General features: G+C 51.3%; 1 non-coding gene across 1 annotated transcript; it reads right to left on the bottom strand.

Annotated features, from left to right (window-relative positions):
- Positions 1-13,044: 13,044 nt before the first annotated feature.
- Positions 13,045-13,115, bottom strand: TRNAR-UCU. Its single transcript has one exon. It is a non-coding gene; the product is annotated as a tRNA-Arg (tRNA).
- Between the last annotated feature and the right edge of the window lie 2,081 nt (positions 13,116-15,196).

Raw genomic sequence — 15,196 nt, 5'->3', positions numbered from 1 at the left:
AACAGAAAGCGGGAGAAGGATGGAGAGTGAAGTGGGGAGTGCTAGTCTGGTGGGTCTGTGCGTGCATGTGTGCGCGCACACACACACACACCCCACTGCCTCCCTCCCCCTCCTGGCCACTGGGCCCTGCTCTGAGAAGGGGCTGGGGCTCAGGTGTTCAGTGAAGGGATTGTGGATAGGCCTCCCTCAACACAGAACTCTGTGCATAGATGACATGGATCATATGCTTGAACTTGGAGATGAGTTGGTAACTCATATTTGCATTCTGACACCACATCCTTTCTCCCACTGAACCAAGAACTGAGAAAGGTCCCTCCCTTGTCTGCATGCATGCCACCTGTCACTATACCACCTGCCCAGGAGGCACCCCACTCTATGCTCATGCCTTTCTGCGAGCCACAGAGCACCTGTTCTCCAGTCCTTGGTGGGAGCACAGGGACAGGGAGCCACAAGCTGGGGCAGGTCTGTGCAAAGGAGCAGCGGGGGCAGCCCAGGAGACAAAGACAGCTGAGTGCATAGGCCTCTGCTGCCACCACCAGGAGCGGCTGCCCATACCTCAGGAGCCAAGCCTGTCAGGCAGCCAGCTCCATCGACCCCGCAGCTCACCAGGAGCCTGGTCAGAACACTTCTTCTAGGACGTCACCTCAAAAGGTTCCCCTGAGGAGGTGTGGCCTGGGACCTTGTTGTTGTTAGATGCCATAGAGTCAGTTCCAACTCATAGTGACCCCATGTACAACAGAACAAAACCCTGCCCGGTCCCGCAACATCCTCACAATCCTTGCTATGCTTGAGCCATCATTGCAGCCACTGGCAATCCGTCTCGTTGACAGTCTTCCCTTTTTTCGTTGACCCTCCACTTTACCAAGCATGAAACCCTTCTCCAAGGACTAATCCCTTCTGACAATATGGCCGAAGTAGATGAGACTAAGTCTGGCCATTCTTGCTTCCAAGGAGCATTCCGGCTGCACTTCCTCCAGGATAGATTTGTTCATTCTTCTGGCAGTCCATGGAGTTTTCAGTATTCTTCACCAACACCACAATTCAAAGGCATCAATTCTCCTTCAGTCTTCCTTATTCATTGTCCAGCTTTCACATGTATATGAGGCGATTGAAAATACCATGGCTTAGGTTAGAGGCACCTTAGTCTTCAAAGTGACGTCTTTGTTCCTTTAACATTTTAAAGAGGTCTTTTGCAGCAGATTTGCCCAGTGCAATATGACATCTGATTTCTTGACTGCTGCTTCCATGGGTGTTGATTGTGGACCCAAGTAAAAGGAAATCCCTGACAATGTCTACCTTTTCTCCATTTGTTGTGATATTGCTTATTGTTCTAGTTGTGAGGATTTCTATTTCTCATATTGAGGTGTAATCCATTTTGAAGACTACATGGGGCCTAGGAATCTACATTCTAGCAAGTCTCCTGGACAGGTCCCAAGACGGGGACAGCATCATGCAGGCCAGCCCCAACTACTCTGCAGGCCCTCCTGCTGTCCACCTGCAGATGGCCACCCAGCCTCCTGGCACACCTGCAGCAGGGCGACACTCAGGTGCTTCACCAGCACAATGAGGTAAGAAAACTTGCCTTGCCTTACTTACAGGGACACTCTGGAGGGTGACCCAGGAGCCAGGACACTCATGATTTTCAACTTCTCTGGAAAGAAGATCGAGCTAGTGGCATAGGCCTTACTTATTCCAACAAGATCACAGGGGCTGAATTGCAAGGCAGCTGCCTGGGCGGCATGGGACAGGGCCTCCCACCTGCCCACTAACCTGAGTCCTTCCCGGGCAATGCGGCCTGAAGCTTGGGTAAGGAAAAGGAAGTGCCAGCAGACAGCCTCAGATGGGGTACAGGAAAGCTCCTAGGGCCCCATGGTGCCCAATCCCCTCTTCTCTACACCAGGGACCCACTGGCAATGCTATGGGCAAAAATTTAAGAGATGAGACTATGAAGTCAATGCAGAAATGACTTTCTGTAAATGAAACCCAATTTTCCCAACTACTTGTATGTTAAATCTGAAAATGTGTTCACAAGGCAACGTGGCTCTCAGACAAAATAGAAATGACTTTTACAGACATCACAAGTTGGTTAAAGACCTCGTGTCTAAAGGGGGATATGCTCCTTAGAACTGAAGATGTCAAGACTTCATCTCACATTCTTTGGACACGTCAGGAAGACCAGTCACTAGAAAAGGACATCATGGTTGGTAAAGTAGAGGGTCAAATGCAAGGGAAACCTTCTAGGAGATGGATTGACACAGTGGCTACAACAGTGGACTCAAACATAGCAATGATCATTAATATGGTGCAGGGCCAGGAGATGTTGCAATCTGTTGTTCATGGGGTCACTATGAGTCAAAGCCAACTTGACAGCCACTAACAACAGCCAGAAAGGAGAAAAAAGACCAATTCTGATCAAACTCTTGTTTGTTTGTTTGTTTGTAATTTACCAAAGTTACCAGAACTCCCTAGGCGGTGCAAATGGCTTGTACTTATCCACTAACCAAAAGGTTGGTGGTTCAAACCCAGCCTGGGACACCTCAGAAGAAAGGTCTGGCAATGTGCTTTCATTAAGGTTACAGCCAAAAGTCCCTATGGAATACAATTCTGCTCTGCAACACACAGGGTAGCCAGGAGTTGGAATCTCTGAGTTTGGTTTGGTTCTTACAACCAAGTTGTAAAATGCAAGTGTGTTATGGAAAGCACAGGGGTTCTGATGAAGATTGAGTTGCTCTAGAAAGAAATGCATTCTGCAACGTGGTGGGAGGGGCACAGCTCAGTGTGGGCTTGGCAACACAGCGTCTAAGGATGACTGAATTCTCTCAGAACCACAGGCTCGCCCACCTGCACTCAAGAAGCTTCCACCCTCAGTGGCACCTCATGGTCAGGGACACTGAGCACCATGAACCCTGAACTCACTGACTCTCTGTTTGACTCAGAGTTATCAAGAACTCTGGTCCCAAGGGACATCTGGTCATGCAGGGACGGGGTGCTGGCATCCAGTGTAGAGGCCAGGATGTTGCTTAACATCCCATAGTATAGCCCCATGGCAGAGAATGATCCAGAACAAATGGCTCCCCTGACCATACTCTGCATCTTCCTTTCAGGGATGACCACCATGAGGCCCCAGGGATGTGCCCAAGGCCACTGAATATCAGCCAGGACTCAAGCCCAGGCCTGCTGAAAACTGCTCAGGGTCCTAGCCACACCCTCCAGGGTCCCCTCTACTGCCCTCCCTCTACTTACCCCTCACTTCCCCTGCCCTGCCTCTGCACCCCCACACCACACCCCTAACCTGGCCTCACTCAACCCACAGCCCCTGCCTGCCCCCATACCCCCACGCTGCACCCCTGCCCTGCCCCATGCACCCCTAACTGCTGCATCTACTCTTACCCCTCTCCCCATCTAGTCTTTCTCCACATCCCTCACCCAGTCCCCATCTTTCCAGGCCAGGGCCCTGTTCCTCTAGGAAGCCAACTCTCCTCCTTGACTCAGACCCCTGCCCCTCTCCCTGTCCTCCTTATCTACACCCCTGTGTCAGCACACATCTGCGAACAGATACACTTCCCTGGTTGGTCTGGCCAGGCTGTGGGACCCTCCTGCCCCGGTCCCCAACCTTCACTGCTTCTGCCCCAGGCCTGGACAGAAACTCTCAAGAGCGTGTGCAATGACGGGACCCTGTGATATCCCGGCTCACAAGAGACCAACTCTCGAATGAGCTACCTCTCCATGGGTGCTCCCTCCCTCTTGCCTGAGGCCCAGGTAGAACTCCCGTGAAGAGCTGTGGACATGTGGCCTTAGTGCACCAGGGACAGGACAGTGAGCCACAGCCTCCAGGAACTTTCCCCACCCCCAGCCGCCCAACCACTGCTTTCATCTGTGAGGGGCGGGGCTCCCAGTTAATTTTGTAAGAAAAGATCCAACGAACCCCCTACCCCAGCTGCCCCTGAACAGCACATCTAGGAGCACTTCTTTCAGCAGCGACTCCTTTGCCTTGTTTTCAGTAAACAAGGGCAGAGTGAGATGGAAAACCCTAGAGAAACCAAAGCTCCCACAGCTCTCGGGTCTACCAAGGGGCCTCCTGGAGACCATCCTACCTGGACTCAGGGCCAGGTGGCCTGCACGCAGGAGCCAAGCAAGGTGGCAGGGCCCTTCCATAAGATGGCAGCTCCCTCCTGGACCCTGGTGGATTGCAGCAGGATGTGCCAGCAGGGTGTCCTCAAAGGATCTCCACATGGAGAGGTCCTCATTTGCCCTTCAGTGCCCCCTAGCACAGGGGCAGTTCTCTCCCCATAGTGCGAGGGTCTCGCTTGGATTCATAGCCTGGGGTGAGAGTGTTCCCCTCAGAAAGCCAAGGGCAGTGGCCATCTTGGCCTGGCCCCTTGCCTGCGGTCCAGGGCCACGTGAAAGGGACATGGGCTGAGTGCCCTCTGCCCGTCCTGGCTCGCGGAGCAGATGTGAGTTGGGGTCAGCAACAGGCGGGTGTTTTCCTTAGGCAGGTCCAGGTGAGGAAAGGGGACACTGCCACCCTGACTTCCTGTTGAAGGACGGGGTCTGAGGACTGGTGGTCAACCACCCTGAGCTGGCCTCCTGCGCCCCCTCCCCTGGATCTGGCCCGGGATACCAGGGGCTGGTGATGAGAGACAAATTTAGCCTCCCCACCCTGGGCAGGGCGCACTATGTGAAATATGAAACAGCTGGAGGTGCCCGATTAAGCTGCCTGCTCCCTCCTGGCCAAGGCCTATCAGGAGGGGGTGGAAGGAGAGGCAGAATCTGAAGACTGCCGAGGAATTCCCCAGCCCGGCCACCTCTTTCCAGGTCTCAAGCCTCCTCCACGGCCAACAGCCTCCCTCTACAGTGGGGCCAGGTGTCAATCCCCAACGCCTGGGTCCCAGCTGAAACCCTGAGATTGCTTGGCAGTTTCTGTTTGAAATGAATGTGACAGTTGACTTACACCCACATGAGGCAGGAGATGGGGAGCAGGTCTGACTACGTGGACCGCCTTCTCTCCCAGAAGAGAGCTTTCAGGACACGGGCACATGCAGGCCAGGCCTATACTGTGAGAGCAGAGTCCCAGCATAGTGGGGCGCCCAATGCCTGGTCTGCCCTGGAGCCCCTCCCACAGATAGCTTTGCTGTCCTCAGCTCAACCATGCTAGGTGGTTCCTGGGGCCTGCCAGGGAAGGCCTGGATGCCCAACCCACACCCACTCCTTGAGCCAGGACAGAGGGTTGCCCAACAGTGTTTTATCCATATGGCCTTGGACCACAGGATTGGGTCCAGGTCAGTAGTCTCACTGAGACCCCCTGGCCCTGCCCCACCAGGCAAGTGCAGCCCTTCTTTTGAGGCTCTCAGCATAGAAGATTCGTGAGGTACCCAAGTGAGCTGCCTGAGGAGAGGAACTCACACAGCAAAACAAGACAAGGAAACACCACTGAGAACTAGAGGCCTGGGTAGCTACCCGCCCTCCCCAGAGGGCCTGTACCCCAATGGCACCTCAACGAGGAGGATGAGACCATTCATCTCATTTCACCACTGAGGACACAGATGCACAGAGAGGTCGTGGCACCTGCTCATGGTCACATAGCTCATCAGGTGAAGAAGCTGTGCTGGGCCCTGGGCTTAGAGCAAGGCACTTGCCATGAAAGTTAACATATAATCTCTCTAGTTAAAGGCAAAACAATGTGTGTCTGCCCAGTGCCAAAGGCCAGCACTGGGAGGAGAGGTAGGCAGAGGCAAGTCTTACCCCTACGACCTGGAGGAAAGGAGAGCAGGTGAAAGGGGCCCGGGTACTTCCTGCAGAGGTGGCAATACAGGCATGTGGTACACAGCTAAGGAGGAACGGGACAGGCAGGAAGCTCGATCCTGGTAGTGTGTCCAGATACGGAGGCGGCAGAGGGCAGAGCAGGGACAAGCTCAGCTCAGAGGAGCCTTCCTGGCAGTCTCTGGTCACCTCTGCCATGGGTGGGGATGGGCACTGATCCAGTGGGGGTCTGCAGGGGCTGGGACAGTAGGAGGAGAAGCATGGGTAAGGGAGGCTCAGAGCCATCTGGGGTCTGAGCTGGGGGATGGGGATAGGACCCAGGAGGGCTGGTCAGCACAGGAGGATAGGAGAGAGGAAGGGGCAGGCTCTAGAGGCTGGAAGTTCCTACAGCTGGAAAACAGGTGCACAGGACAAAGAGAAGACTGTGTCAGAGTAGGTGTTGGAAGTTATGATTTCTGCCATGGCCATTTCAGGTAGCCTGGGTGTGGCATGGGAGTACTGGGTGATGAATGGTCTGCCACTGGGCTGAGAAGGACAAAGACCAGAATGACAAAGGGTGGTTGGAGTCATTGCACAGGAACTGATGGCAGAGTGGAGGTACCATCCTTCGTGTTGTCTCCATTCTCCCAGGGGTTCAGCCTAGATGTGGTTTTTCTCATAGGTTGCCTCTAAGCCTGTGAATCCAGAATGCCACTCTCACAGCCTGCTGCCCGCTGTCTCTCCTGGATATGGCAGCAGCTCCTCAGCCTGCCTCCCTGCTTCTGTCTTACCTGGTATTCCCAACACAGTGGCCAGGTGTCAGTGGGATCATGCTTTCTGGGCTCCAAGTTTTTGTGATTTGGGAGGGCCTGTGATCTGCCCCCACCTCTTCCCTCATGGCATTTTCTGCCACCTCACCAGCTTTTAGGACCCTCACTCCACACCTGGCTTTCTGCTGAACACACACGCCCACAGACCTCGGGGCCTTTGCACACCAACTGACCTCAGAGCCTTGGCTTGCAGAACCACCCTTCTGCCAGACACTATAAGCTTTCACCCTGGAATGCAGGGGTAGGGGAATCTCCCAACCTGCCTGATTTAAACCTACGCCCTCCTCCGGTTTGTTTTCCCCAGACTCTATCACACTCCCCTGCTTCCTGTCTGTCTCCTTCTACTGGGAAGTCAGCTCCCTGAGAACAGAGCTCACTGCTGCAGTCCCAGGGTGAGAAGGGTGCATCTGGTGCACAGTGTGTGGGCAGAACACACCTGTGGGCACAGGTGACCACGACAGGTGCAGCAGGCAGAACACACTCGTGGCTGCAGTGACCAGGACAGTTGTAGAAAACAGGTGACTCTACCTGCTGGTGGTAGGAAGAGGCCAAACAGCCTCCTGGGCCAGAGGAGCTGTGGTCCCGGAGACCGCCAGGGCTGGTGTATCCAATGAGGCTGGAGAGTAGGTGGCCACGCAGCCTAGGCTGGGCACCGAGGCTTTGTCCTAGCCACACCTACCATGTTGTCAGTCAGGCTGCCCAGACATCCATTGTTTGGGTCGGCCTCCTCCACACCCTCTCCAGGCCCCTTTCTGCCCCCAAGGGGTCATCCTGGACAAGCCCTTATCTCGCTAGAGATGTCTGCTCTGTCCTCCTTATCTTCTCTACCCAGATGATCACTGCCACTGCTCCAACTGTTCCTGCACAATTGTTTCCAAAACACACCCCCACCTTTCTGGAAGGGAACGCCCACTCCAACGTGTCTCCACCCAGCCTGGATCACTCAGCTCCTTGCTCTGGGCTCCCAAGACGTACTCCCCCTATCAGTGGCCTCCTCACATGCTGACCACTTGACACCCTGCGATCTGAAGCAGCCATGCCCTTCCAGGACCTGTGCTTGTGGCCAGAACTCTCTGTTCCACCTGAACCAACCAGCTGCACATAACAACAACAACAGCAGTTCAGGCTAAGGGAACTCTGGTGGCATAGTGGTTAAGGCATTTGGCTGCTAACCAAAAGGTTGGTAGTTCAAACCCCACCAGCCACTCTGTGGAAGAAAGATGAGGCGGTCTACTTCCATAAAGATTTATAGCTTGGAAACCCAGTGGGGCTCACTGAAACGGAATTGACAATATTCTATGGTGATCCATTGCTGGCAGTGGCTTTGGTTTTGGTTTCGGTTTCATAGTTGAGGGTTCCTGAGTCCCTGGGTGGTGCAAATGGAGTGTCCCTGTCTGCTAACTGAAAGGTAGGAGATTTGGGACCGCCCTGAGGTGCCATGAAAGAAAGGCCTCATGATCTCCTTCTGAAAAATCAGCCCCTGAAACCCTAGAGAACACAGTTCTACTCTGACACATGTGGTGTCTCCATGAGTCAGAGTCAGCCTTAACCACTATGCCACCAGAGCTCCCTTAGCCTGAACTGCTGTTGTTGTTGGTATGTGCTATTGAGTCAAACCTGACTCATAGCGACCCCTCCTTGAGTTTCTGAGGCAATATCTCCATGGAAGTAGAATTGTCCAACCTTCCTTCCGAGGAGTGGCTGGTGGGTTTGAACTGCCAGCCTTCTGGTTAGCAGTCAAATGCCTTAGGCACTACGCCTCCAGAGCTCCTTAGCCTCCACCAGCCTCCTTCAATTCTGGCTGAGCTGTCGCAGCTCATGTTTCTTGCATGCTGAATCTGACTTAGAAGTCAGCAGCATGTCTTCATGTCATACAAGCTGCCATCACATCCATCTGTCCATCTATCCCTCACTCCAGAAACACCCATCAGCATTCCTCAGAGCACAGACAGCTGCTGTTGTAGACAGCAGCCCCTACATCTGCTGACCTGTCCCCACTTCTGCCAAAATGCCACCATCCCCTGGCGCTGATCTTTCTGACAATGGTGGCCAGCATTTACTGAGCACTCACTGTGTGCTGGGCCCTTCCTGGAGTCCTCTGTGTTTGTCGACTCACTTAAGCTCCTCAACGCGGAGCAGGAGGAAAATTCTGCTAAACCCCACTGTCCAGATGTCCTTTCCTACAGATCACACCCGGATCTGTCTGTCTGTCAGTTGTGTTGCTGTGATACTGGAAGCTAGGCCACCAATTTCTAATACCAGCAAGGTCACCTACAATGGACAGCTTTCAGCAGAGCTTCCAGACTAAAAGAAACTAGGAACAAAGACCTTGTGATCTACTTCTGAAAATTAGCCAACAAAAACCCTATGGCTCACCATAGAATATTGTCTGATTGAACTCTGGAAGATACACCCCCTAGGTTGAAAGGCACTCAAAACACACAGCAATGAACTGGAGCATACCAACAATCATGAGGACCATTCAGGACCAGGCAGTGTTTCTGTTCTACTGCACATGGGGTTACCAGGGGTCGGCACTGACTTGACAGCAGCTAACATTTCTTACCGAGACACCGGAAGGACAGTAACTGCCCAGGGCCAAACTGCTGCATGTCAGGCTGGCCTTAGACTTAACTCTGGAGCCACCCTACACAGAGGCTCCTTTTCCTCTCATAGGCATGAGGCCACCACTTGCCTCCAGGAGACCCCCACCTACTGGGGGACAGACAGGTGGGCCAGCCTTTGCCCCCAGAGTCAACTAGGAGCCCACGTGGGATGTTACCTTGCAGGTCATACAAGCCAAGTTGGAGAGCTCTGGGGACCAGGTGGAGGATGCCCACAACAAGGGATTGAGCCTTGAGGCAGGCCTTCTGGTCTGTGCCTTCTGGAATGTCCAGGTAGGGCTGGAAAGGGACGGAGCTTATCAGCTACAAGATGGGTACCAGGCCCATGACTATGGACCCTGGGGGAAGAGAAGGAGTCTCAGCTCCTTGGAGGGATGCAATGGGACTTGAGGTAGCATCATGGGACTAAAATGGGCCTGGGAAGCCCAGGACTGGCAATCAGTGATGTAGCCTTGGTGGGCCAGGTAAGAGCCAAGAGGACGTGTGAGGAGATGGCAAAGGAGCACAGCAGGACAGGAAAGGGTCAGGAGTGTGCACACTCAGAGCCCTCCAGGCTGGCTCACACCTGCCAGCCCACACTTTGTCTTCAGTCACACAGTGCTGTCTCCCAGCAGTGGACTTTTTGGACCTCTGTTTACTGGTCTGTAAAATGGGGTTGTCATACCTTCCAGGCAGGATTAATCGGTCCACAAGTACCTAGTAAGATCTGGCTGTCTGCTGGGCTGCCGTGACAATCTGCACATTGGTGACTTGGCCACTTCTCAGTCAAACCGCCCTCCCCCTCCATTACACAATCTCTAGTTCTGAGAAGACTGCTTCCTGACCTGCCCTTACTTGGTCCCTTTCCCCTCACTGTGGGGCATGCCCATGGGTGACTGCCTTTAAGAGCAGAGTCGGGCTCAGACCATACACATGCACACATACACGTAAACACATTCACAAACACAGGTGAACACACACAAATAAAACACACGTACACATACACATATGCCCACACATGTACATACACACTCTGCCCTCATCCCAGCTAATATCCCAAACCTGTCCCTCCCTGTTCTCAGGTTTGAGCAGACTCTGGACACCTCCCAGACTGCAGAGTCTAGACACAGAAGCAGGCGGCGGTGGCTAAGCAGGCACAGGGCAGCCAGCTAGCCAGTGTTGGGCCAGGCCTTACAGCCAGTCCAGTGTTGCCAGGAGGAGAGCCATGCCCTGTGGGTGAGGGATGTGGGTTCTGATGCCACATGTGGTTAAGGGAACAGGGACACTGTGAACAGGCCACAGTCTGCCAAGTGTCCGTCTCCAGTGGGCCAGCTCTTAGATGTGCCCCACCTTGGCAGGGCTGAGAAAGTTCTTTGCTCAACGTCCCCCCTGGCAGGGAGTGGAGGGGGTTCTCTGTGGACCCAAGGGCTGAGGCGGTGGCACAAAAGCATATCTGCCTTGCAGACCTGGTGTATCCCTGACCCAGCATCACACAAGAAGCCCCAATGCACCAGGGCAAATGACTCCCCGAAGTGCTGCCCATGCAAGGGCCCCCCTTACCCATGTCCCATCAGGGGCACAGGGACAGGACCCTTGGACTGACTGGGCCGCCAGCCTGCCTGTCTGCCCACCACCCTTGCCCTAAGCACTGGGCTACAGAGAGGGCAGTGGGACCCGGGCTCTCTGCACCTGGGGTGTCGACACAGAACCACTTTTAGGGGCCATGCGTCCGCCTGAAAAAGGGGGCAAGGCTGAGCCTCAGCCTACCTTGGTTTTAAGCTGGGCCTTAGGAGGGTCGGTGTGGCCAGTGGAGGCTGCGGCTCAACGGGCTGGCAGGCGGTGGCAGCGTCCCTGTTGCCTAGGTGATGACATTGGAGCCTCGGAAGTTGGCGGCAGGCTGCGTGGCCAGCCTGTAGCCACTGTCTGGGGGCGGAGCATGGCTGGGAACCGTGGGGCCAGTGCCAACCTTTCTGCTTCCCCAGCCCCATGACTGCCCCAAAAGGACTCCCTACCATCTCCTACCAACCAGGCCACTGGTCTTAGAAGGCAGGGAGGGGACTGGACTCCTGGGGCTCAGCCTGTGTCTGCCTGCCTGTACCCCACTACTTGCTGTAGAAATTTCTAAATGCTCAGACAGAAGTAGAGAGATTAGCATGAAGAACTCCAGGAATCTACTGCCTAGCTCCATACTAGTCTGAGCCCCACCCAGCTTTTCCCTTTATTTTATGCCAGTGCATTTTAAAGCAAATTCTACGTATGACATCACTTCACCTGCAATACTTAAGCATGCATTTCTAACACGTAAGAACCATTTCCTTTGGTTTAATATTAGGTCACATCCTATGAAAAGGCTGATAGTCAACTGTGTTTGTCCTACCAACACACATACTCACACATACCATGTTGACACACATACATATACCCACACACTTTCACACATACACACACTCACATGTACATACACACACTCACATGTACATACACACACACATATATATCCACACACTCATATATACATACACACACTCACACACTGCCATACATACACTCACACTCTCACACATACACTCATACACTCACATATACATATACATCCACACACATACACATACTCACACACTCACATATACAGACATTGAAATATACACTCTCACACATGTATACATTCACATATACATACACACACACACTGATAAACATACATACATATAGTCACAAACATATACACTCACATATACATAGACACATACACATACATATATTCACACACTCACACATATACTAACTCACATATACATACACACACACACATACATACTCACACACTCACATATATACACATACTCTCGTAGACACTGCCATACATACACTCACACACTGTCACACATACACACACTCATACACTCAAATGTACATATACTCTCACATACTGACATAAATACATATACCCATACCCACACGCTCACATATACATAACCCACTCACACACTGACATACAGCCATATATTCACATACCCTCATACATTCACTCATACTCATATAATACAACATTCTCACACATACACACACTGAGATACATACACACTGACATACATATATATACATGCACTCAGATTCACACACACTCTCACACACTCATATATACATACAAACACACACATACTAACACACTGATATATATAAACTCACACACACACACAGCAACTTCAGACAACTCAACCCAACACAGAGCCACAATTCCACATTCTGGGTTTCCAAGGCCATGTTTTGATCACTGGTCAGGGGTACTTCATGGAGGGCCCCCTCCCCAGACTTGGGAGACTAAACTGTGTCAAGAGACACCCAAGGCTTCCAAAGCCACTTTATGCTCCATCCTCCCTCCCCCCACCACAGGCAACAGCAGAGAAAGCTCAGGCCAGCTCTGATTGGACAGGCCATTCATGTAGCCAGGAAGCCACTGGCAGGGCCACAGGGCCTCTGGGTGATAGGCTGGGGGCTACCTGGGCTGAATATCCCATGTGGCAGAGCACAAGGTGTCAGTGCTCATGGCTCATCATAGCGAGGATGCTGGGACACAGAAGATGAGCTGTAATCTCTTAATTTGTTGTCGACAGTTGCCATTGAGTCAGCCTCCAACTCACAGAGACCCCACACTCAATGGAACAAAATGCTCCCTGGTCCTGTACCATCCCACACTCAGCTGTGAATCAGTTTTGCAGTGATCTATAGAGTTTTCATGGGCTGACTTTTGGGAGGAGATCACCAGGGCCTTTCTTCCTAGTCCATCTTAGTTTGTAAGGTCTGCTGTAACCTTCAGCATCATAGCAACATGCAAGCTTCCACTCACAGACAGGTGGTGGCTACATGTGATGCACATTAGCCAGGAATTGAACCTGGGTCTCCTGAGTAGAAGGCAAGAATTCTACCACTGAACCACCACTGCCTTCTAACCTCTAATACCCAAACTGTCTCAATCCTGATAAAGGCTGCCAACTCCCGATACAAGAGGTCCACGCTGGGGCAGCTGAGATGGGCAAACACAGGCCCTCCATCGGGGAAATGATCGAACATGACATGAAGGGCGTGATGTGATGCTGACCACTTGTGGAATGTTATGGGTGGCTCCTGTGCAAGTTATTCCCAAGAATTTCACTGTTAGAGAAGGGCCCTGGATTTTTGCTGGATTTATAAACCAGCCTCTGTTGGTCATGTGGACCACTACTATTTTCAAATCTGCCCTATCCTGTTTTTCAGTAATGATACGTCTCATTGATGATATTAGCATAATATCATCAATGAGATGTATCATTACCCATGAGATCTGAACCAAGTCCAACTCTCTTATGACCAAACTATGACAATAAGTCAATGAATTCAAGTAGCATTGTGGCAATATATTGAAAGTAAATTGAGATCCTTTTTAAGTGAAAGCAAACTGTGGTTGGTTCTTTCCCAAGACTGGGACTGAGAAAAGGCATTTGCAAGATCAAGCACTGAGTAACAGTCCTCTTTATTTTGTCTGTATTTTCTGCACCACTGATTCCACTTCTAAAACAGCTGAAGCCACAGGTGGCACTACTTTCTTTAGGCCTCGATAGTCTGTCAACCTCCATGAGTTATCTGCCTTTTTCTCAAGCCATATAGTTATACAGTTAATTTTTTTATATCAACATTCTAGCATTCAGTATGTTTTTAATCAAAGCACTGATCTTCTTTTGTCCACCAAAATATCCTGTACTGTTTCAAATTAGCAACCTGACTGGGTAATTCTAATTGTTCTCATTTAGTATGTCCAATTAATACTGGCCTGAGGGTAGAATTACACCTTCAGTTTTACAATATCAGGTAGAGAGTGTGTTCCCCGATTAGACATAATATCCATACCAATAATACATTCAGGTAAGGGAGATACAACTACTTCCTACAAGATCTGTTTATATCTTTCAATTCTTACCCAAACTTTCACCTTAGACCATCAACCACTGCATCCTCATAGCCCCCAGTTTAACCTTAGGTTCCTTCAAGATTATGTCAACAGGTTTTGGGACTACAGTACATTGGGCTCCTATGTCCAGGAACCCAAGAAGTTATCTTCCCCATCCCCAGGATATTTTACCCACACATGTGCATATGGCCTCAGGTACCCTGCTGGGGGCTGGACAAAAAGACCTGGGCCCCCTCATCAATCCTTATCTTGATCAACTAGCTGAGCCTCTGCTTCAAATGGTCCCAGGTAAGACTTCCCATCATTAAATTCCTCCTAATTAGGATGAATAGAACAGACTTGTTGGAGGACTGACAAGAGTTTCCTTTGGTTCTCCTAAACTTCTACAGTGCTTCATTAGAACCTTTGTCTCAACTCTATCAATGTCTACTATGTTCATCCCATTTCTTAGCAGCCATCTAAAAATCTCTGTCTTGATGGGGTAAGTTGTTTCCCCATTTCCTCTTCCCATTCCAAGTCTTGCATCTGTAAGACTCACGTGGGGAAGCTGTGCCAACAGATCTGACATGGCTTCTCAGAAAATGTTTCTTTGCCCATGTAGAAGGGATTCCCTTGATTACCATATCTGCCATGATCTGTGTAAGGGGCATGCTCATTGGGTGAAAATCCTGATCACCATAAAGCCATTCTAGCATGACTTGCATAAGCAGCACATTAGCTACTTCTGGAGTGTTCCAGGAGATTCTTAGAGTGGGAGACGGAGAGTTTCCCTTCTCAGGGTAAACAAATCTCACCGCAAATTTTATCCAGTCCCCCAGGCTGGTCTTCCCCTCTGAGTTAATTTGCTGTGTAACTGGATCTTGTATCATCATTTGTGACTATTCCTTAATGAGCTGTGGGTCTTGCATCAACCCAAACATGCTCTTCCATTCTGCAGAATTCAAAACTAAAGACACTGCCTCTAAATTAGTCACTCTCACAATCCATTTTAGTCATGGTTCCTCAGGAAGCTGACAATATTGATCTATAAACTGAAGCAACTCTTTTACACTATTATGCCCCCTGGCTTCAATAGTTTC

This window comes from Orycteropus afer, unplaced genomic scaffold, assembly GCF_000298275.1.
Source record: "Orycteropus afer afer isolate SDZICR_OR568_19922 unplaced genomic scaffold, OryAfe1.0 scaffold00136, whole genome shotgun sequence".
Lineage (NCBI taxonomy): Eukaryota > Metazoa > Chordata > Mammalia > Tubulidentata > Orycteropodidae > Orycteropus > Orycteropus afer.
The sequence above is the reverse complement of the archived record's forward strand: the minus strand, read 5'-3'. Positions and strand labels throughout refer to the sequence as shown.